Source organism: Microcaecilia unicolor, chromosome 11 (assembly GCF_901765095.1).
Source record: "Microcaecilia unicolor chromosome 11, aMicUni1.1, whole genome shotgun sequence".
NCBI lineage: Eukaryota > Metazoa > Chordata > Amphibia > Gymnophiona > Siphonopidae > Microcaecilia > Microcaecilia unicolor.
Window position 1 is genome coordinate 127,649,975 of NC_044041.1, and position 23,496 is coordinate 127,673,470.

Consider the following 23,496-nt stretch of genomic DNA (forward strand, 5'->3'; position numbering starts at 1 on the left):
TTAACCATGTAGGCACCTACACTAACCCTATAGGTGCCTACGCGGTTAGCACGCATGCTAATTGTAGGTGTGTTAAAAACACTAATGTACCTTAGTAATCAGGGCCCTAAGTAGTTAATAAAAAGAGCTCTTATTTTCTCTTTTGCAGAATTGGAATATAATTCTTTGGAAGATATAAATCACCTCCAGCCTACAGTTCTTCTGAAACTTGAAATCACCTTGCTCTGTAAAACACACTTTAAGTAATTAATAAAAAGGACTTTTATCTTATCGTATGCAGAGTTGAGATACAATTCTTTACAAGATCTAAGTCACTTCCAGCATACGGTTGTCATAAAAGTTGAAATCACCCTGCTCTGTAAAACATGGAAAAATTGGATGGATGCCCACTAAAGCCTTCTTTCTACTGAAAAAAAGTTTCCTCCACCTAATTTATATCTTTACATTATTTGAATGTTTCTCTTATATCTTATGTACTACCTGAATTGTGAAACATATCAGAGACAATACACAAGTGTTAGACCTAAACAAAAAAAAAAAATCCCCCCCCCCCCAAAAAAAATTCCCAAGCACAAAAAACTTTATTGATGTAACAAAATATTTTCTAAGACCATCAGGCTTATTTTTGAAAGAGAAGGGCGCCCATCTTTCGACACAAATCGGGAGATGAGCGTCCTTCTCCCAGGGTCGCCCAAATCTGCATAATCGAAAGCCGATTTTGGGTGTCCTCAACTGCTTTCAGTTGCGGGGACAACCAAAGTTTATGGGGGCATGTCGGAAGCATAGCGAAGGCGGTACTGGGGCGTGCTTAACACATGGGCGTCCTCGGCCGATAATGGAAAAAAGAAGGGCGTCCCTGATGAACACTTAGCCTACTTTACTTGGTCCTTTTTTTCTTACGACAAGCCACAAAAATGTGCCCTAAATGACCAGATGACCACCGAAGGGAATCGGGAATGACCTCCCCTTACTCCCCTAGTGGTCACTAACCCCCTCCCACCCTCAAAGAAATTTTTGATAATATTTTTTCCAGCCTCTATGCCAGCCTCAAATATCATACCCAACTCCATGACAGCAGTATGCAGGTCCCTGGAGCAGTTTTAGTGAGTACTGCAGTGCACTTCAGGCACGCAGACCCAGGCCCATCCCCCCCTACCTGTTATACTTGTGGTGGTAAATGTGAGCCCTCCAAAACCCACCACAAACCCACTGTACCCACATCTAGGTGCCCCCTTCATCCCTAAGGGCTATGGTAGTGGTGTATAGTTGTGAGGGGTGGGTTTGGTGGGGGGGGGGGTTGGGGGGCTCAGCACACAAAGTAAGGGAGCTATGCACCTGGGAGCTTTTTCTGAAGTCCACTGCAGTACCCCCTAGGGTGCCCAGTTGGTGTACTGGCATGTCGGGGGGACCAGTGCACAACAAATGCTGGCTCCTCCCATGACCAAATGGCTTGGATTTCTGAGATGGGCGTCCTCGGTTTCCATTATCGCTGAAAATTGGGGACGACCATCTCTAGGGACAACCATCTCTAAGTCGACCTAAATATTGAGATTTGGGCATCCCTGACCGTTTTATCGAAACGAAAGATGGCCGCCCATCTTGTTTCGATAATACAGGTTTCCCCACCCCTTCGCGGGGACGTCCTCAGGAAAACTTAGGCTCCTTGTTCGATTATGCCCCTCCATGTAGACTAAAGATTATAGTTTTCTATTAAAGGAAAAAGGAGCTCAGAAAGATTCAAACAGCCACTGTTTCATATCAGTTACACAACACACAAATGACCAGCCCAAACAGGAAGTAAGAGCGTCAAAACAAGTTTATTGGGACCCTACATGGTCCGTATTGTGCTTGCTTCTTTGTGGAAAGCATGGACCCCCTTTTTGCTCCCATATCAGTTACATCCTCTCTCACTCACTGGTCTCAAAAACCCTTTAATCAATTTTTAAATTGCAATCTGATATCTCAGAAAGCAGGCTATTCTAATACTTTTGTTTGCGATGTATTATACTGTAATATCATTTCAAATGAGTGCTGCATATAGCTCTTCTGAATCTCTGCACTTCAATGCACTGCACTTAGAAATCTTAAGATAAAGCTGTATGTCCTAAAAACACAAAAAGGGGCATAATCGAAAGGCGCCGGCGAAATAGATTGCCGGCAATCTATTTTGGCGGCGGCACAACAGCTGGACGGAATCGTATTATCGAAAAAGATGGCCGGCCATCTTTTTTTTTCAATAATACGGTTGGAAGCGGCCAAATGCCATGGATTTAGTCAGGTTTCAGATGGCCGCTTTTGTTTTTCAGCGATAATGGAAAATAAAAGTGGCCATCTCAACCCCGGCTAAATCCAAGGCATTTGGCCGTGGGAGGAGCCTGCATTTGTAGTTCACTGGTCCCCCTCACATGCCTGGACACCAACCGGGCACCCTAGGGGGCACTTCTAAAATTTTTTAAAAACTAACCAAATTGCTCCCAGGTGCATAGCTCCCTTCCCTTGGGTGCTGAGCCCCCCAAAACCCACACCCCACAACTCTACACCATTACCTTAGCCCTTATGGGTGAAGGGGGGCACCTACATGTAGGTACAGTGGGTTTTGGGGGGGTTGGAGGGCTCAACACTTACCACCACAAGTGTAACAGGTGGGGGGGGGGGGTGGACCTGGGTCTGCCTGCCTGAAGTGCACTGCACCCATTAAAAACTGCTGCAAGGACTTGCATACTGCTGTCAGGGAGCTGGGTATGACATTTGAGGTTGGTATAGAGGCTGGCAAAAAAGTGTTTTGGTTTTGTTTTGGGTGGGAGGGGGTTGGTGACCACTGGGGGAGTACGGGGAAGTTATCCCCGATTCCCTCCAGTGGTCATCTGGTTAGTTGGGGCACCTTTTTGAAGCTTGGTCGTGAAAATAAAAGGACCAAGTAAAACCGGCGAAATGCTTTTTAAAGCCGCTTTTGTTTTTTCCATTATACGCTAAAGCCAGCCATCTGACAGCCACACCCATGCCCGCCCATGCCACCTTTGCTACGCCGCCGATACGCCCCCTTGACTTTTCGCCGGCTCTGCGACGGGAAAGCAGCGATGGTGTCAAAATAGCGGCTTTCGATTATACGGATTTCAACGCTTTTGCGAGATCGCCGGCCATCTCCCGATTTATGGCCAGCGATCACTTTCGAAAATGAGCTGGAAAGTTATTCATATACAATTTTTATACCAGGACTCAACAAAACCCGGGTGCCAGGTCAGCATGGCACCTAGAAATTGCATGCTGGCACCTGGGATTTTATGTCCCCTGAATTTTATGTTTTTGTGAAGAGCTGCCTCAGAACAGTACATTTTCTGTATTTACACCACAATTCAGCTGTATGTAAATTTGAACCGTGTGATAAAGGAAGTTCAGGAAGTCTCACAGGACTTGAGGCCAGCCCAAACTTCCTGTACCGTACAGCTAAGTTTACACAGAGCCAAATCGCAGCAGGAGAAAGGAAGCATGGTAGACCACAAAGTGCTGAATTCTCATTTAGGAATTAGGGTGTTCTATTAGATGACTTCTTTTGTTTGTTTGTTTTACAGTATATGAGACTGCAAGTTAGCCTTATCTGTGTAATATTTCTCATGTTTTCTGTGCTCCTAGTACAATATCCCACAAACTCTATGGGATCCTTTTACAAAGGTGTGCCGAAAAATGGCCAGCACTGGTGTAGATGCGTGTATTGGGCACGCCAAGGTTCATTTTTCAGCGTGCCTGTAAAAAAGGCCTTTTTTGGGGGCTGAAAATGGACGTGCAACAAAATGAAAATTGACGTGTGTCCAATTTGGGCCTGAGACCTTACCGCCACCCATTGTCTTAGTGGTAAGGTCTCACGCATTAACTGGGCAGTAATCATCAGTGCACGTACAATGCTGATTACCGACCAGTTAGCACCACGTGCCAGAAAATAAAAAAATATTTTCCAGTGCACGTAGTGGACGTGTGTCAAAAATGAAATTACCGCCCGGGCCATGAGGTAGCCGGGCGGTAGTTCAAAATTGTTGCGTGTAGGATGCACGTATGCGTCTATGCAGCTTATTAAAAGGGCCTCTATAAATGGTGCTCAGAGATGGGTAGTAATGAAGTACTTGTACTTCGTTACAGTGCTTAAGTACAATTGTCAGTACTTTTACTTGTAACGAGTTACATTTTTTTCCAATACTTTTTACTTGTAACTCATTACAAATAAGCTGTACTTTTGTACTTAGTAATGAAGTACAAGTTAAGAAAGTATATATATTTTTTAAAGTATTTTTTCTTACTTTTGCTTCTCCCCTTCAGATGCGGTTTACAGCTGATTGGGCCTGAACTTCCGGTCCCAAAAACAGCTAAGCTGGGACTGGAAGTTTGGGCCCAATTAAAGGAAAGCCAGTGTCTGACATCACCTCACCAGCAGCTGCTGTTGCACGTGGCTGGTACAAGTTATCCTGCCGGGAGGTCTAGTACAAGAACTGGCCGCGGGTGTGCTGCGGGAGTGCAGTGGGACCTCTACACCGGAGTAGGTATGCATTGTTGGGGCTGCTGATTCTGAGGTCCAATGTGCAGTGAAGCAGGGGTCTTCCTCCAGTAATGTTTGCCACCATACAGCCTTCCCTGCGTCCACCCCTCCATGCTCAGTTTCAATGTGTGAGGGAGGGGAACAAAACAGGCATCATGGCAGCAAACATTACATCTTTAAGCTTGTGGGGAGCAACAACTTAGTTCAGTTCAGTTATTTTCAATCGCTGTGCCACAGAAGATTGGGGGAGGATCATTCGAAATCCACTGTGGGGCATCTCTCCCACCTTCACTGGAGTACTACTACTAGTACTACTATTTAGCATTTCTATAGCGCTACAAGGCATACGCAGCGCTGCACAAACATAGAAGAAAGACAGTCCCTGCTCAAAGAGCTTACAATCTAATAGACAAAAAATAAATAAAGTAAGCAAATCAAATCAATTAGTGTGAACGGGAAGGAAGAGAGGAGGGTAGGTGGAGGCGAGTGGTTACAAGTGGTTACGAGTCAAAAGCAATGTTAAAGAGGTGGGCTTTCAGTCTAGATTTAAAGGTGGCCAAGGATGGGGCAAGACGTAGGGGCTCAGGAAGTTTATTCCAGGCGTAGGGTGCAGCGAGACAGAAGGCGCGAAGTCTGGAGTTGGCAGTAGTGGAGAAGGGAACAGATAAGAAGGATTTATCCATGGAGCGGAGTGCACAGGAAGGGGTGTAGGGAAGGACGAGTGCGGAGAGATACTGGGGAGCAGCAGAGTGAGTACATTTATAGGTTAGTAGAAGAAGTTTGAACAGGATGCGAAAACGGATAGGGAGCCAGCTCCTCACCTGCCCGCGGTCTCCTCCAAAAGCTGCAGTGGGTCGCTGCAGAGACAGTGCTGAAATCTGCCTCTGTGCCAGTGGGATATTTCCTCCAACATGTCCTGCCCACAGAAAGTTGCATCAAAGTAGCAGGATGCGGCAGAGGAAAGGTCCCGCAGGCCAGAGAGGCAGTTTTCAGCGCTGCCTCTGCTCTGAGGAGACCCACTGCAGCCTTTAGAGGACCCAGGGGGTAACTGAGGAGCTGAGTGGGAGAGATACCAGACCTGGACCCGGCTTTCATCTCTTCTTGCCTTCATTGCCATTTTTCCAAAGAGTCACCGTTTGCTGGTCTGTTCTGTGGATCATCAAACAAACCGTAAGTAAGGATGGCCCTGTGATCCATGGCCCATGCTAAAACACACAATATATATATTTTTAAGAAATGTGAATTATTTAACAGTGAGCATCTTCGATTGTTTTATTTAAGATATAAATTTGTGAGACTGAAGTTTGGAAGTTGTGAGCCCACCTGATGTAATTGAGAAAGGGACCCTGACCGTACCAAGCCTGCAGTGGTTGGAAGCTTAGGCCCTGTGACCTGTTAGAGGCTCCATACATTCACTCAAGGCAAGAGAATAATGGAATTAGCAGATTTTTGGATTTGCCAGATAATCTTTTGTCTTTTTTTTAAAGTACATTAGATTGCATTTCATTGTGGTCTATTTTAAGAGCAAGTACAGTTCTCATGTACTATTCATGCTAACATCATTCATCTTCACTCCTTTTTCACTTTTTAATGTCGGGCAGTTCAGATACTGTTCTCAGTTTCAGTGCTCCTGGTGTTGTGAATATCCATTCTTCACTTCGTTTACTTTTAGTTAAAACTGGAATGCTTTAATGCCCACAGCCTTTGGCAGAACAATTTGACTGCAAAATGTCACCGTTGTTTAAGCACAATACATGTTACACATGCTTTTCTATTTCTTTGCAAAGCACATTTTGTCATTTAATAAGTTGAGTCCAATACCTATCGTAGAAGCGTGTTAATGATTTTCTGCTATGCATATTTACTCACGTATGTGAAGCTTTCTCACCTTTTTTCACCATTCTGGATTTGCATTTATGGATATACAGTGCTGTAGTACTTGATTTGTTTGTTCTTTTTTTTCCCTTCCATTTGACCCCCATCTCTTCCCTCTTGTTTTTTTTTTTTTTCTCTGTGTTGATGGCATCGTCTGCTTTTTCTCAGTTTGATTCTTATTTGGGTTTTTTAAAACTGACGGAGTGTCTCAGTGACCAGCTACTGTTGAGCCTTAATTCAGCATTTGATAAAAAATCTAATTAAAATAATGATGTGTTCGACTTGTTCAATAACCTCAACAGACATCACACTTCTTGGGGGGAGGCGGAAGGACAGATTTTTTTTTTAGTTGGAAGGGCCGGGGGTGGGGGGGGAGCAACACTTGCCTCTCTCTCCTCCCTCCCTTTGTGTGGGCACGCTAGGCATACCTTTGCTGGCAGCTAATAAATGGACTGCCACCACTCCCAACGTCTTGCTCTGAGCAGCATGCTGGAACTTCTCTCACATGCTCAAGAAGTCCCAGCCTGCTGCCCAGAGATAGAAACAAGGAGTGGGGCTAGAAATTAATTTTTTTTTTAATTTAAATACATGCTTTCTCAATGAAACAGTAAAAAAAAAAAACCAAACTTTCTAAGTGCACATAAGACTAGGTATTTCTTCTTTCAGAGTTGTCTTTGCAGACATTTCTCCTTTTCTTCTTTCAGAGAAGTCTCTGCTAGTGGAATGCCTATGACAAAAAAAGAAGAAAAACCAACAGAAGAAAAAGCCCATTCAACATGCCAGGTGCAGCTCCAGTACCACCAATATAGCAAGGTCCACTTCAGCCCATGACTTGGAACTACAACCTTTACTCTCTTTCATACAACCAAAATACTCCAGTGATGACCTAACTGAATAATTTTGATCTGCACAGATTTCCAGTACCCACTGTGTATTCCTCCCCTTTCCCTAGTTTCCCTTGCTAGGCTGCTGGGTCCATGGGGAGAATCATTCAGCAATGGGTATATCCATGGCAGCAGCCCAGGCAAGGCCAACAGCAGGCAAAATATAGATTGATATATTACCTGTCTTATCCTGAAGGGAATTCCATTAATGGCCTTCTCCCTGGTGAAGCCTGGACGGTACAATATACATCTTTCAACCAGTCAGTAAAAGTTTAAATTATGGTTCCAACTTCTTAATGGCCAAAGCAGACAGAGTCAGCTATCAGCTACACCCAGATAACTTCCATCTGCTGGGTTTCAGTTTTGACAGCATGTTCTGTTTTGATGGATGCTAATGGTCTGTTCTGTCTCTTATGCACACTTTGAGACCTTTAGCTTCTTCGTGCACTGAGTGACCACTAGAACGGTAGCGACCCAGAACATAGTACCATTGTCTGGATGATTTCTTTCTCATAGCATTCAAAGGTTAGACAACAGATCAAAATAACAAGATCTATACTCAATGATTTGCGATTGTAGGAAACATTCCTAAGGACTTACAAAAGGTTAGCAGTACGGCAGGGGAACCAGAATTCAGTAATCACCTTAAATTATATTCAGATGCTTCAAATGAGATGGTTTCTGGTATATATTTTCAGATAGGTAGATTTCCACATCCACAGGGACCAACAAGAACATCACCTTTCTGGACCTGTTTCCCTTTGCAGTGGCTCTCTTCATCTGGAGTGCCCAACTGCAGCACACAGGGTGGTGTTCTGATAAAGTAGTTATAGAAGTGATCAAGAACCAGACAGCTCACTGCAAGATAGCTCCAGCTGCTCTGAGCCCAGCTTAATAGCTTAATAGGGAGCCCGTAAGTAAACGCGTCCCAAAGCACAGGACCCATTCCAGTCCATCTTCCTTCCCTCCCTTCCCCTTCTAAGAATATAAGAATAGCCATACTGGGTCAGACCAATGGTCCATCCAGCCCAGTATCCTGTTCTCAACAGCGGCCAATCGAGGTCACAAGTTCCTGGCAGAAACCCAAATAGTCAGGAAAATATAGGAGTGCACAAAACGTGGCTAAATATCTTGAAAAAAATAACCTACACAGTGAAATCTATACACTCTTTTTAAGGCAAAGAGGTATCACACAACAGTGAACCAAGCGATTGGATCTCTTATAGCACACAGCTGTTTCAGATCTGGAGCACTCTCAGTTGTATTAATCATCTGCCTCAAAAGCCTTGTATCATTTTATCATTTAAACATTAAGAGATCCTTTTACTAAGCCGCGGTAAAAAGTGGCCTGTGGTAGTGTGGATTCATGTTTTGGGTGTGTGCTAGGCCATTTTTTACCATGGCTGGGAAAAAGAGCTTTTTTTTAACGGGCGTGTGCTGAAATTAAAACTAGCAAATGCCTATTTACAGCTTGAGTCCTTTTCCGCCACCCATTGACTTAGTGGTAAGGGCTCACGCACTACTCGTGTGGTAACCATGCAGCGCATACCAACTGCCGATTACTGCCAGGAACGCCCACTGCGGTAGAAAATAGAGAATTATTTTCTACCGCTGGATTTGGCATGCACCAAACTCAGAATTACCGCCAGGCACACGTGGTAGCCCAGGGATAGTGCTGATTTGGTGTGCGCTACCCATGCGTTAGCCCTCCTGTGCCATAGTGGGACAAGATAATTGCCAACAGGTTGTGGTGATCTGAGCTCCATTGCCACTCTGTTATTTCTTTCTTCCTTTGTGCTTACCTGCAATTTTTCAAATGCCTATGCGGAAAGGGACGACCTAGGTTCCCTCCAGCCTCCTGGGATCTTCCATGCGGCAGACAGAGATTATTCGGTTACTTCGGTGAACGCTGCCATGGGTGAATCTATTGTGCAGGGTGGGGGTAAGAGCCCTGCACTGGAGAGCGAGGTTTTGCTTAGCCCAATGGGCTCTCGGATTCCTCCGGCGTTCCGGAGCATGGTGATGCCGGAGACACTGTTAGCGTCAGGACTTTCACTGCCGCTTCCAGCCTCAATGGGAGGGTGGGCTTCCCACTCTAATTCTGAGCAATTTTCATCTATTAGTCAGCCTGTAGCTTTCTCTGGGACCGGAGGCATTAAAGAAGTTTCCGGGGAGAAGTTGAAGATCCCTCCCCTGGTCAAACCTACAGAGGTGACCCTTGATTCCATCTGGGCTGGTTTAGAGTCTTTTACAAGGTATGCTCTTCAGTCCTTCCACTTGTGAGTGAAAATGCTTTGAAGATTCAGCAGTCTGAGGAAACTTTTAAAGTACATGGAGGAAAGCTGGAAGACTTAGCAGGCCAAGTTATGCAAGTTAAAATTTCTCATACTTCTCTTATTCAGGATCTTTTGGTTTTTCAGAGAAAAGTTGAGAACTATACAAAGTTTTTAAATCTTCAACTGCTTAATTTTCCTCAGTTAATATCATTAACACCTAAAGAAGCCTTTTATAAATATCTTTAAGAGGTTTATAAATACTTTTCTGAGGAAGTACCTCAGAAAGCACGCACAGACTCAACACACAAACCACCAGGATTCTTGATCAGTTCAGACAGGCAGAATGAACAAACAATTTCTCAGAACTTGGAACAGTGGACAAAAATGTGCAGTTGGCAAACAATAAGAGGTAACTGAAATTGGATCAATTATAACACTAACTAAACATTTGTATAGTCTAAGCAGTACCTGGGAAGGCCAGGACATATAATTCACCGAGCCTCAGCAAAGAGATCTGTCTCTCTTTACCTGGTTGAAACTGAAGGCAAAATCAGTACACTCTAAAGGAATAAGCTCCTGGGCCAATCAGAGCCCAGTCAACAAGATTTCAAATATAAACTGGGAACTAGAAATTTGAACAGGGACAGAAGTCTTACCCCTCCCCACCTGTCCCTGCTGGAATCTTACCCATCCCCACCCATCCCCACAGAATCTTACCCATCCCCACAGAAATTTAACTCATCCCAAACCATCCCCGCAAGAATTTAAGCCATCCCCACCCATCCTCGTGAGAATTTAATGGTACATAAAAGAAAATTCCAGTCAGCTCCCTCAGTTTTTCTCTGGATTTGAGCCACAGCACTGTAGGCAAGGAAGGGATGGAAGTTGAAAATTGGAACACTCTGGTGCACACATGTAAGATTTGTCTCTGATTTACTGGCACTTTGTGCTGAGAGATCGCCACATGCACGCGTCAATAGGTCAGGTGGCATCTGATGCTCATGCCTGTGTCAGAGCTGAGGTCTGTGCATCAGCCCGGGAGCAAAGAGGATTAATTGTAACATAGTAAGTGACGGCAAATAAAGACCTGAACGGTCCATCCAGTCTGCCCAATAGTCACACTTATTATCAATTCATGATTAAATCAACGAGTGTGATATTATATACTTGATTATGGTCTTTCTTTTGTGTTTCTGGAACATAGACCATAGAAGTCTATCCAACCCTATCCTTATGTTCCAACTGCTGGAGTTGCCGTCGAAGCCCACTCCAGTCTATTCATCTTCTCATTTGTGGGACACAGACCATAAAAGTCTGGCCAGCACTGTCCTCATGTTCTAGCCACTAAAGTAGCTGTCTAAGCCCTTTCCAGCCCATCCTAAACCAGATTGCCATATATGAGACACAGACCATACAAATCTGCCCAGTATTGGCCCTAATTCATCACAGCCAAGGTCGCCATCTAAGCATCATTCGACACATCCATACACATGCAGCCATTTAAGGTTAGGTTTTTTATAACTTCCATTTTCTAATTAGAGATCCTCTGTGTTCATCTCACGCCTTTTTGAATTCTGTCATCATTAGGGTTACCATATGGCTCCAGAAAAAGGAGGACGGATTGAGCCAGCCGGGTTTTACTTCCATTGCTTTCCATTGAAAGCAATGGAAATAAAACCCGGCTGGCTCAATCCGTCCTCCTTTTTCTGGAGCCATATAGTAACCCTAGTCATCATTTGTGTCTCTACCACCTCCTTAATGGAAGACTTTCCTCATTTGTTCTGTTAACGCAAGGAGGAGGAGGAGACAGCAGTCAAAGAACTTGATATTCAGTAGATGAGAGGCTAGTGCAGGTGAAGCTTACACTTCCACGGGAACTCCGCAGAACTGCCTCCATCCCTGCAAGAACCCTGCAGAACTGCTTCCATCCCCGCTGGAAACCCGCAGAGCTGTTTCCATTCCTGCAGGAACTCCGCGGGTTCCGTGGGATTCCCGCGAACCCCATTCCCGTGCAACTCTCTACTGGGAACATCATTACAGGAACTTCCTTTTATCTGTGTGCCAACTAAAAGAAAGAGAAGTCAGTCCTCTGTAAACAGTTTTAAACATAAACATGCACCATCTGCTGGCCAAACAGAAGAAATACACATCAGACAGAGGAAGATTTGGGAGAGATACTGGTGCCAGAAATGGTATTCAAAGCTGATGAGTCAGAGAAACTGAATGAAATCTCTATAAATCTGGAGGATGTAATGGGGCAATTTGACAAAGAGTAGTAAATCTCCTGGACCAGATGGTATTTATCCTACAGTACTGATAGAATTGAAAAATGAACTTGCGGAACTGTTAGTAATATGTAATTTGTCTTTAAAATCGAGCGTAGTACCGGAAGATTGGGAGGTGGCCAATGTAACGCCAATTTTTAAAAAAGGTTCCAGAGGGGATCCAGGAAATTATAGACCGGTAAGCCTGATGTCGGTGCTGGGCAAAATGATAGAGACTATTATAAAGAATAAAATTACAGAGCATATTCAAAAGCATGGTTTAATGAGACAAAACCAACATGGATTTAGTGAAGGGAAATCTTGCCTCACCAATCTATTACATTTCTTTGAAGGAGTGAACAGACATGTGGATAAAGGTGAGCCAGTTGATGTGGAGGGGCATAATTGAACGTGAACGCCTATCTCCATGGGCGTCTATGTCCGAAAACGGGTACGTGAAGAGGCGGGACAGACCGTATTTTCGAAAAAATGGACGTTTTTCAGCTGGGCGTTTGTTTTTTTTAGCGATAATCGAAACTAAAAATGCCCAGCTCAAAAACGTCCTAATCTAAGCCATTTGGTCATGGGAGGGGCCACGATTCGTAGTACACTCGCCCCCCTGACATGCCAGGACACCAACTGGGCACCCTAGAGGTCAGTGCAGTGGACTTCAGACAATGCTCCCACATGCATAGCTCCCTTACCACGGGTTCTGAGCTCCCAACCCCCCTCCCCCAAAACCCACTACCCACAAATGTACAACACTAGCATAGCTCTTAGGGGTGAAGGGGGCACCTACATGTGGGTACAGTGGGTTTTGCAGGCTTCCCATTTACCAGCACAAGTGTTACAGGTGGGGGGGATGGGCCTGGGTCCGCCTGGCTGAAGTGCACTGCGGTACCCACTAAAAGTGCTCCAGGGACCTGCATACATGCAGGCCTCTAGGACTCGTTGCTGCTATATAACATTGGCACAGCAGTTGACACCTGAAGACTAATCTCTCCGAAAACATCCTTTATTGGAATAAGCATGTTTACTCACAGTTAACTGCAGATCAGAGGTTCTGCCCCACTGGCAACGAGTCTCCCTGGTACTGAGATGAGCAGTAGGTCAGAGCTGGCAGAATGCTGTACAATGCCCTCTTTCAGCCACATTCAAGGGAAGAACTAAGTTCTGTAACGTGGCTAACACATGAAAGGGATCTAAAACTGGCTTACAAAAATGGCCACTACCTCATGGACTACTGGAAACAAAACAGGGCACACTCTGACCCAGTAAGCAGGGGGAAAAGCACCATGGGAGTAGAGCCTACCAACTACCAACATCGTGAGCATTTGCCACAAGCTAGTGGAATCACGGAGCCCAATACCCTACACCCACCACAATGCATTGCTGATGTGACTCTGCAGTGCGCATAACAGAAAAGGTGTCACATTCACCCGAGAGCCACATCAGAACCAGGGAAAGGCTGTCACAGGATAGAACACATTCTGCTGTCATATAGGTGGGTACGGCATTTGAGGCTGGCATAGAGGCTGGAAAAAAAGTTTTTAAAGTGGGGTTTTTTTGGTGGGAGGGGGTTAGTGACCACTGGGGGAGTCCAGGGAGGTCATCCCCGATTCCCTCCAGTGGACATCTGGTCAGTTGGGGCACTTTTTTGGGACCTGTTCATGAAAAAAAAGGGTCCAAAAAAAGTGACCCAAAATCGCGGTAAAAACGCCTTTTTTTTCGATTATCAGCTAAACACTGATAATCCTCGGCCGATAACCACGCCCCAGTTCTGCGTTCACCATGCCTCCAACACACCCCCTTAAACTTTACCCGTTTCCGCGATGGATTGCAGTTGGAAACGCCCAAAACCGGCTTTCGATTATACCGATTTGGGCGCCCACGGGAGAAAGACGCCCATCTCCCGATTTGGGTCGCAATATAGGCATTTTTCTCTTTCGATTATAAGCTGGATTGTGTATCTGGATTTTTAAAAAGGCGTTTGACAATGTACCTCATGAAAGACTCCAGAGGAATTGGAGAGTCATGGGACAAGAGGTAGTGTCCTATTGTGGATTAAAATCTGGTTAAAAGATAGAGAGAGAATAGGGTTAAATGGTCAGTATTCTCAATAGAGAAGGGTAGATAATGGGGTACCCCAGGGGTCTGTGCTGGGACCGCTGCTTTTTAACATATTTATAAATAATCTATAGATGGGAGTAACTAGTGAGGTAATTAAATTTGCTGATGACACAAAGTTATTCAAAATTGTTAAATCACAAAAGGATTGTGAGAAATTACAAGAGGACCTTACGAGACTGGGAGACTGGGCATCTAAATGGCAGATGACGTTTAATGTGAGCAAGTGCAAAGTGATGCATGTGGGAAAGAGGAACCCGAATTATAGCTATGTAATGCAAGGTGATAAAAGCAGTTAGCTTAGCAGGATTTAAAAAATGTTTGGATAATTTCCTAAAAGAAAAGTCCATAAGCTATTATTAAAATGGACGGGGAAAATCCAGTGCTTATTTCTAGGATAAGCAGCATAAAATATATTGTACTGATTTGGGATCTTGCCAGGTAACCTGGATTGGCCACTATAGGAGACAGGATGCTGGGCTTGATGGACCTTCGGTCTGTCCCAGTAAGGCAATACTTATGTTCTTACTGCCACCCATTGAGGTGGCGGTATAAGCTCCCACACCTGCTGGGTTAACGCCTGTGCAAATGTTTTTGAATATTTCTGCTAGCGCCAGAAATTCCACGCACTGGGGATGGAACTACCACCGGCACCTGAGTTGAGCTGGTGGTAGCTCCAGATTGGCACACGGTAAGCCCATGGTGGGCTTACTGCCACTTAGTAAAAGGGCCCCTCAATTACTCTGGTTCAGGAACATACAGAAGGTTGCATCAGTTAACATCACTTTGTCATTTGAGGAAATTCTTCAGTTTGAGGATAGATCAAATGTTTTAGGGTGATTTTAGATTCTAGACTGTCTTTTGAGCCACATATCAATGAATTAGTGTGGAAGTTCGTTCTCAATTTACGTAAATTAAGAGCTATAAGATCATTGCTCAGTCCTGGATATTTTCGGGTTATTGAGCATGCTGTTCTTACAACCTATCTTGATTATTGTAATTTCTTGTATAGCCCTATTAACATGAATGTAAAGAAAAGATTGTAGTTGTTAAAAAATATAGCAGCTACACTGATTTTTAAGTTGGATACATTTCAGGAAGCTTCTCCACTTTTATATAAGCTTCATTGATTGAAAATGAAGCAGCATATTTATTTTAAGATAGCATGTCTGGTATGTAAGAATTTTTATGTTTTGGGATTGGAGAATGTGACCACCTGCATTATTATCTTTGAGAAGTAGCTCTAAATTAACTTTGGATTTTCCTTCAATGAAAAATGTTAAATTAAAATCAATTTGGGAACACTCTTTTGTATACTAAAGTGCTAAAATGTGGAATAGTGTTCCAGTTCATATTAAACAGATCACTTCATATTTACAGTTTTGCAAAGCTTTAGAAAATCATTTTTTTTTTCTTTGCATTGAGCTTTGAGTGGTTTTTTTTTCTCACGTTCATAATATACTGATTGAATTTTATATTGTAAATGTAATTCCCTTCTATTAGAAGTAATTCTTATTGTAATCCACTTTGCAGCTGCGGTTAAAGGCAAATACAAATGATGTAAATAGAATTGAATAGCTGTTATTGAAGCTGAACTTGCTGCCAGCACATTGTTGTGAAGTTAAATACTATGAAATTCTTAAAACATTTTTAAGTTTGAGAAAAAGTCTATTCTCAAAACGCTTGTTTAAAAAATTACTTGAATCCCTGAGGAATGGGCTACTATAGCACCAAAGAAAGAAATGCTGTGCTTTAAGACAGGATGCTGGTCTTGATGGACCTTTGGTCTGCCCAGTATGGAGTGCTGCCCCACTTGGAGTATTGTGTTCAGTTTTGGAGGCCGTATCTTGCTAAAGTTGTAAAAAGACTGGAAGCAGTGCAAAGAAAAGCTACGAAAATGGTACGGGATGTGCACTGCAACCCGTACGAGGAGAGACTTGCTGACCTGAACATGTATACCTTGGAGGAAAGGAGAAACAGGGGAGAAATGATACAGACATTCAAATATTTGAAAGGTATTAATCCACAAATTGGAGTAGAGGAGTGGCCTAGTGGTTAGGGTGGTGGATTCTGGTCTTGAGGAACTGAGTTCAATTCTCACTTCAGGCACAGCTCCTTGTGACTCTGGGCAAGTCACTTAACCCTCCATTGCCCCAGGTACAAATAAGTACCTATAAGCCACATTGAGCCTGCCAAGAGTGGGAAAGCATCAGGTACAAATGTAACTAAAAAAACCAAATGAACCTTTTTCAGAGACAGGAAGGCGAACTAGAGGACATGAATTGAGGTTGAAGGGGGGCAGACTCAGGACTAATGTCAGGAAGTATTTTTTCACGGAGAGGGTGGTGGATATATGGAATGCCCTCCCGCAGGAGGTGGTGGAGATGAAAACAGTAATGGAATTCAAACATCCGTGGGATAAACACAAAGGAATCCTGATTAGAAGGAATGGTTCCGTGGAATCTTAGCAGAGATTGGGTGGCGACGCCGGTAATTGGAAACAAAATGGGAGCTGGGCAGACTTCTACGGTCTACACCCTGTGACTGAATAGATAGGGATGGCTGGAGTTTAAATTTTAAGGGGCTTCGATGTTAGCTTCAGAACTTAGTTCAAGAACAGTACTAGGCAGACTTCTAGGGTCTGTGCCCTGAGAAAGGCAAAGACAAATCAAACTTGGGTGTACATATAAAGTATCACATATCATGTAAAATGAGTTTATCTTGTTGGGCAGACTGGATGGACCGTTCATTTACTATGTTACTATGTTAAGTATTCTGAGGATCAATGAAAAATAATAGCTTGCATTTAAATTGTGTAATGTTTAGCATCAGACCTTAATAGGAGATTAAGAGCCCTATTTACTAAGCAGCATTATAGGCGCGTTAATGTTTTTAAAATGCATAAACCATGTACACGTGTTAACCATGTACGTGTCTACAATATCCCTATAGGCACCTACATGGTTAGTGCGTGCACTAAATGTAGGCGTGCTAAAAACACTAACACACCTTAGTAAACGGAGCCCTAAGTAACATTGTAACATAGTAACATAGTAGATGACGGCAGAAAAAGACCTGCATGGTCCATCCAGTCTGCCCAACAAGATAAACTCATATGTGCTACTTTTTGTGTATACCTTACCTTGATTTGTACCTGTCCTTTTCAGGGCACAGACCGTGTAAGTCTGCCCAGCACTATCCTCGCCTCCCAACCACCAGTCCCGCCTCCCACCACCGGCTCTGGCACAGACCGTATAAGTCTGCCCAGCACTATCCCCGCCTCCCGCCACAGGCTCTGCCACCCAATCTCGGCTAAGCTCCTTAGGATCCATTCCTTCTGAACAGGATTCCTTTATGTTTATCCCACACGTGCTTGAATTCTGTTACCGTTTTCATTTCCACCACCTCCCGCGGGAGGGCATTCCTAAACATACTCCAGGAGCCCTAATAGTGAAAAGATTGACCTAGTACTCTATAGTTGTTGCTTTCGGCACCTAACCTTTATACCGTTCAGGAAATCTAGACTGCCCCAATTTGACTGCCTCTATTTGACTGACTGTACATTTGTCCTTTAGATTGTAAGCTCCTTTGAGCAGGGACTGTCCTTCTATGTTAAATTGTACAGCGCTGCGTAACCCTAGTAGCGCTTTAGAAATGTAAAATAGTAGTAGTAGTAGTAGTATCCCCGCCTCCCGCCCCCGGCTCTGCCACCCAATCTCAGCTAAGCTCCTTAGGATCCATTCCTTCTGAACAGGATTCCTTTATGTTTATCCCACGCGTGTTTGAATTCTGTTACCGTTTTCATTTCCACCACCTCCCGCGGGAGGGCATTCCAAGCATCCACTACTCTCTCCGTGAAAAAATACTTCCTGACATTTTTCTTGAGTCTGCCCCCCTTCAATCTCAATTCATATCCTCTAGTTCGCCTTCCTGTCTCTGAAAAAGTTCATTTGTTTTTTTTAGTTACATTTGTACCTGATGCTTTCCCACTCTTGGCAGGCTCAATGTGGCTTATAAGTACTTATTTGTACCTGGGGCAATGGAGGGTTAAGTGACTTGCCCAGAGTCACAAGGAGCTGTGCCTGAAGTGGGAATTGAACTCAGTTCCTCAGGACCAGAATCCACCACCCTAACCACTAGGCCACTCCTCTACTCCAATTTGTGGATTAATACCTTTCAAATATTTGAATGTCCTCTCGTTCTACCGCCTTCGCACCTCCGGAAAAGGTTCGTTTGCGGATTAATACTTTTCAAATATTTGAACGTCTGTATCATATCACCCCTGTTTCTCCTTTCTTCCAGAATATACATGTTCAGGTCATCAAGTCTCTCCTCATACGTCTTGTAACGCAAATCCCTTACCATTCTCGTAGCTTTTCTTTGCACCGCTTCAATTCTTTTTACATCCTTCACAAGGTACGGCCTCCAAAACTGAACACAATACTAGGTGGGGCCTCACCAACGACTTATACAGGGGCATCAACACCCCCTTTCTTCTGCTGGTCACACCTCTCTCTACACAGCCTAACAACCTTCTAGCTACGGCCACCGCCTTGTCACACTGTTTTGTTGCCTTCAGATCCTCAGATACTATCACCCTACGATCCCTCTCCCCGTCCGTTCCTATCAGACTCTCCCCGCCTAACACATACGTCTCCCGTGGATTTCTATTCCCTAAGTGCATCACTTTGCATTTCTTCGCATTGAATTTTAATTGCCAAGCCTTAGACCATTCTTCTAGCTTCCTCAGATCCTTTTTCATGTTTTCCACTCCCTCCCGGGTGTCCACTCTGTTGCAGATCTTAGTATCATCCGCAAATAGGCAAACTTTACCTTCTAACCCTTCGGCAATGTCACTCACAAATATATTGAACAGAATCGGTCCCAGCACCGATCCTTGAGGCACACCACTACTCACCTTTCCCTCCTCCGAGCGAATTCCAAGTATATTTGGTGCTAGAATTGGTACATGTCACTGATGAAGTTCCCTCCATTATGAATATTTGTCCTACTTTTTCGGAATTATTTGTAACCAGACTTATTACTGTGGAGCCTCATATTCAAAAGGGTTTAACCATCAGGAAAGGCTTCTACTCAGTTAAACCTGATGAACCAGTCATCCAGCAACATTCAGTGGCTCTTAAGCAGTTAATGCCGCTGAATAATGCCTGCTGTGACTGCCCAGGCAGTGTCTGGTTAGTGCAGGAGTAGCCCGGGGGCAGAGCCTGGGTAGAGTTGGAACTTAACCATTTAGCAGTGATATTCAGGGGTCCTTTTACTAAGGCGCACAGGCACCTACGCATGTACAATGTGCGTCAAATTAGAACTACTGCCTGGCTACCATGGTGGTAATTCTAATTCTTATATGCTTCCAAAATGCATGGCAGAAAATAATTTATATTTTCTACTGTTTGGCACTAACCAGGTGGTAATCGGCAGTGTTTGCGCACTGACGATTACCGCCCGGTTAACATGTGAGACCTTACCACTATGTTAATGGGTGGCAGTAAGGTCTCAGGCCCAAATTGGATGCGCTCCAATTTTAATTTTGCCGCCTGTCCAAGGGCCTTTTTTGCAGGTGCACTGAAAAATGGACCTGCACGCATCCAATACACGCGCCTACACCAGCACAGGCCATTTTCCGGCGCGCCTTAGTAACAGGGTCCCTCAGTCAGCTAGCCAGCTAAGCAGATAAAATTAGGACAGCAAAAAAGATGTCCTAACTTTATCCACCGAAATAACTGGACATTGGTCTGAACATGGACCAGTGCCCAATTCACTTCTGGAAGACCATACTTACATGGATATCCAATGCTACAGCCCAGACCATTCCCAGCAATAAATATCTAGGGTTAATTCAGCCTGTGGCTGCAAGCGGCGTAAAAACTACTGACCCACCACAGGCTGAATATCTACCCCTATTGTCATTAATGTGGGAGGTGAATTGATTTGTAATTAGGGGCTCTTTTACAAAGGCACGCACTAATCATTAGCATGTGCTAAATGCTAGAAATGCCCATAGGAATATACGGGCGTCTCTAACATTTAGTGCACGCTTATTTTTAGCGTGTTCTAAAAACGCCATTGAGCCTTTGTTAAAGGGGCCCTAGATTTGTAGTAACTGTAATAGTATTTGTACAGTTAGATTGTTATTTGTGATCCACCTTGAACCGCAAGGCTACAGGGAACAGAAACGCCCAGATTAAATTGTCTTCCAGAGAGGAGCAGCCACTTTTACATCTGATGGGAGGCTCCCACCCTCCACTATTTGGCAAATTGGCAGATGGCTATAAGACTTATACAAGACCAGACAACTTGTGGGTTCATGACCTTCACATCTAGCTTATTATTTTATTTGTGGTTTTTTTTTTTTTCTTCTCCTTGCTCACCATCACTGGCTTCCTGTATCATTTCTCATTCAACACAAAGTCTTACACTCAGGATCCCCTTCCTACCTTTCCTGTTATTACCTCCTACTAACCTTCCCATGCTCTTTGCTCTGTTTCCCCAGTTTTTTGTTCTTTCAGTTTTTTGCTCACACCATGAATCAATACCTCATTCTACATTTTTCTGTATTGCCTTTCATCTTTGGAATTCTCTCCCCACCCGCATGTGTTCAGAACAATCCTACTTTAAATTTCATTCATCCCTGAAAGCCCACCTTTTCTGCTTGGCCTTCTTGGGGGGGGTCGTAGCATGGCAGATGATGGTCATCGGCGTCCGCTACTCTTGCAGCAGCAACCTCTGTCTAACACCCCCTGTTCTCTCTGCCCTATCTGAAAACTGTAGTTCTCGCTCCTGTTTTCAGTTATGATTGTATTAAGTTTTATTGTAAACCACTTTGATTTTAATTTAAAAGGTGGTATATGAAACCATAATAAACATAAACAATGGTCCCATTTTAGTTTTCTCCAGAAACTAGTGTAGCAATTGGAGAGGCACTGTTCCTGCTTCCCCACTCCCTCTCTCTCCTTGTGCACTTGCTAGGCTTGCCAGTCAACAGCTTACCCCAGAGATGCAGTGGCCAGGGAGCAGAAGCCAAAGACAAAAAAAATCCCCCTAAGTCCCTCCTTAGCTTGGTATTTATATTAATCTAGCGTTCCCTCCAAGGAGTGATTCCTCCTACCAGTCATTCAAGGCAGAAGGCCATCCCTTTTTGTAGAATAGAAAAGTTATCTGGTAGAAAACACTACAGGTCTTTTCAAGTCCTCAAGGAAGCAGAACCTTATGGTTTCTATACTACTCTTGGGCTGATGATCTGGCGCATCCTGATTGGTCTCCTATAAATGTCCCTGCTCTCAGTGGCGTAGGAAGGGGGCGGTGGGGCGGTCCGCCCCGGGTGCACGCCGCTGGGGGAGTGTCGGCTCTGCTGGTTCACTGCTCTCTCTGCCCTGGAACAGGTTACTTCCTTTTCCGGGACAGAGAGAGCAGGGAACCAGCGGAGCCAACGCAGCTCCCAGCGATGACGTGCACTTGGGGCGGAGCGCCAGTGGTAAGAATGCGCTCCAAGGGGGGGTGCGCTGTGCTGCACCTGGGGGGGGTGCGCAGTGGCGACCTGCCCCGGGTGTCAGCCGCCCTCGCTACGCCACTGCCTGCTCTGATTTGTTCCTGTAGTGTGCATATATGCTGATTGTCCTCCTGTACTTAAACAACCCTGGAACTCTCCACACACCCTGTCCTTAGACAGGTCTCTTGTGAGTTTCTCAGTTCGTTGTTGTTGACTGCCTCTTGGTGTTTGACCTCTGCTAGTCTCCCGGTAATGAACCTTCTGTGCCTTCCTGACTCTTGCCTGATTCCTGGACTTTGGATCTGCCTGCTGATTTGTATTTGGTTCCACACCTGGTACTGCTCCTGCCTTCTCTTTCTACTGAATGTCCGGTGTCTTCTCCTCCCTGCTGGGAGCACCTGAAGGAGAAGAGCTCAACCTGAGGGGCTGTTGTAAGTGAAGTAAAGAAGCATATCAGGGTCCCTATTGACAGTGGAACTGGCTCTGACAGTCCAGGGTTTTAACTCTCAAAGGCTAATCAATTGTAGGGCAGCTGGTAATCTAGAAGAATTGGTGCCTGCCTAGATTCTCAGTGCCACTATGGTAACCAATAGAATTTCATCTCTTGTCCGATCTCAGTGGTAGGCAGACAGCGCTATCTGACCACTTGTTCATTCTAGCTTCTTCCAGAAAGAGAGAAAAACTAGGAATGTACTATTATAAACAGTGGGAAGCAGTTAGTGCAGAGGGAAACTCCCCTGATTATAAAACACTGTTTCACATGTGCAGGGCTTTTTTTGATGAGGTGCTTGGGGGTACTGAGTACCAAAACCTTTTCCATTGTCTGCTAAACTTGACCCATGAGCCCCAAGTTTTACTGAAAGTGCTCAGGCTGTACACAACAATTCTGCCTTGTCATAGATTCTGTGACTGGTTGCATGGGATCTGGCTATTGCGGGATGGGCTCATCAGTGATCACCCCACCCCTGAAGGGTGGTCAGGCATATGAGTACCAGCACCTTTTTTGCTAGAAAAAATGCACTGCACATGTGATTAGTTGTTTAGGTTCCTGATCCTCTATGACCTCTGACCTTAACTGTGAAGTGAGCACCTTCAAGCCACGGAACATATAGCCTGTATACTGTGCTACTCTAGATGATATTTTAAGGGCAAGGAGTGAACAAGGAATAGATAGGTGACAGAAAGCCACTTAAGCATCTGCCCTGTTGGATGTCAGGGGGAACTGGGACCCTCTATATCCCTCGTGCTAGCTTGAGGGGAAAGAAGAGACTGGGCTATCGTGTAATGACAGTAAGGTGACCTAGATTTATTCCTAACTGCTGGAAATTCAGGAACATCTATTGAGCTGAAGGAAAGGCATCATCCACCAACTGCTGGGCTCCTGAGTCCTGAGGAACTAAGAACACCTCATCTGATCCCAAATTGAACAGAACCTGCATTTGGAGCAGGGGCGTAGCCAGACAGAAGATTTTTGGTGGGCCTAGGCAAGAAGTGGGTGGGCACCAAATGTTCTCCCCCCACCACCACCAAAAGACATCTCAGCTGGCAGGAAAATGCTTCTTTCTACCTTGGCAGTCTGCAGCAGGCATGCGCTGAAAACTGAACATGCGCAGGTGCCAGTATCGTGGAGAGTAGCATTTTCATTACCATCAGGGGGAAGTCTTCAGCTGGTAGAGCTTGGGATCTCCACCAGCTACTGCTAAACATGTGCTGCTGTTGGGTGGGCCTGAGTCATAAGTGGATGGGCCCTGGCCCACCCAGGCCCACCTGTGGCTATGCCACTGATTTAGAGTCTCAAGCAGGGGCGTATCTGCGTGGGGCCACAGGGGCCTGGGCCCCCGCAGATTTCGCCCTGGACCCCCCTACCACAGACCCTCTCCACCTCCCCCTCCCGCCCGCCCGCCACCAACCCGTCGCCGATCTTTGCTGGCGGGGGACCCCAAGCCCCCGCCAGCCGAAGTCCTCTCTTCCGTGCAGGATGCAAGTTTCAACGCTTCCTGTTCTTCTGAGTCTGACGTCCTGCACGTACAACGTACAG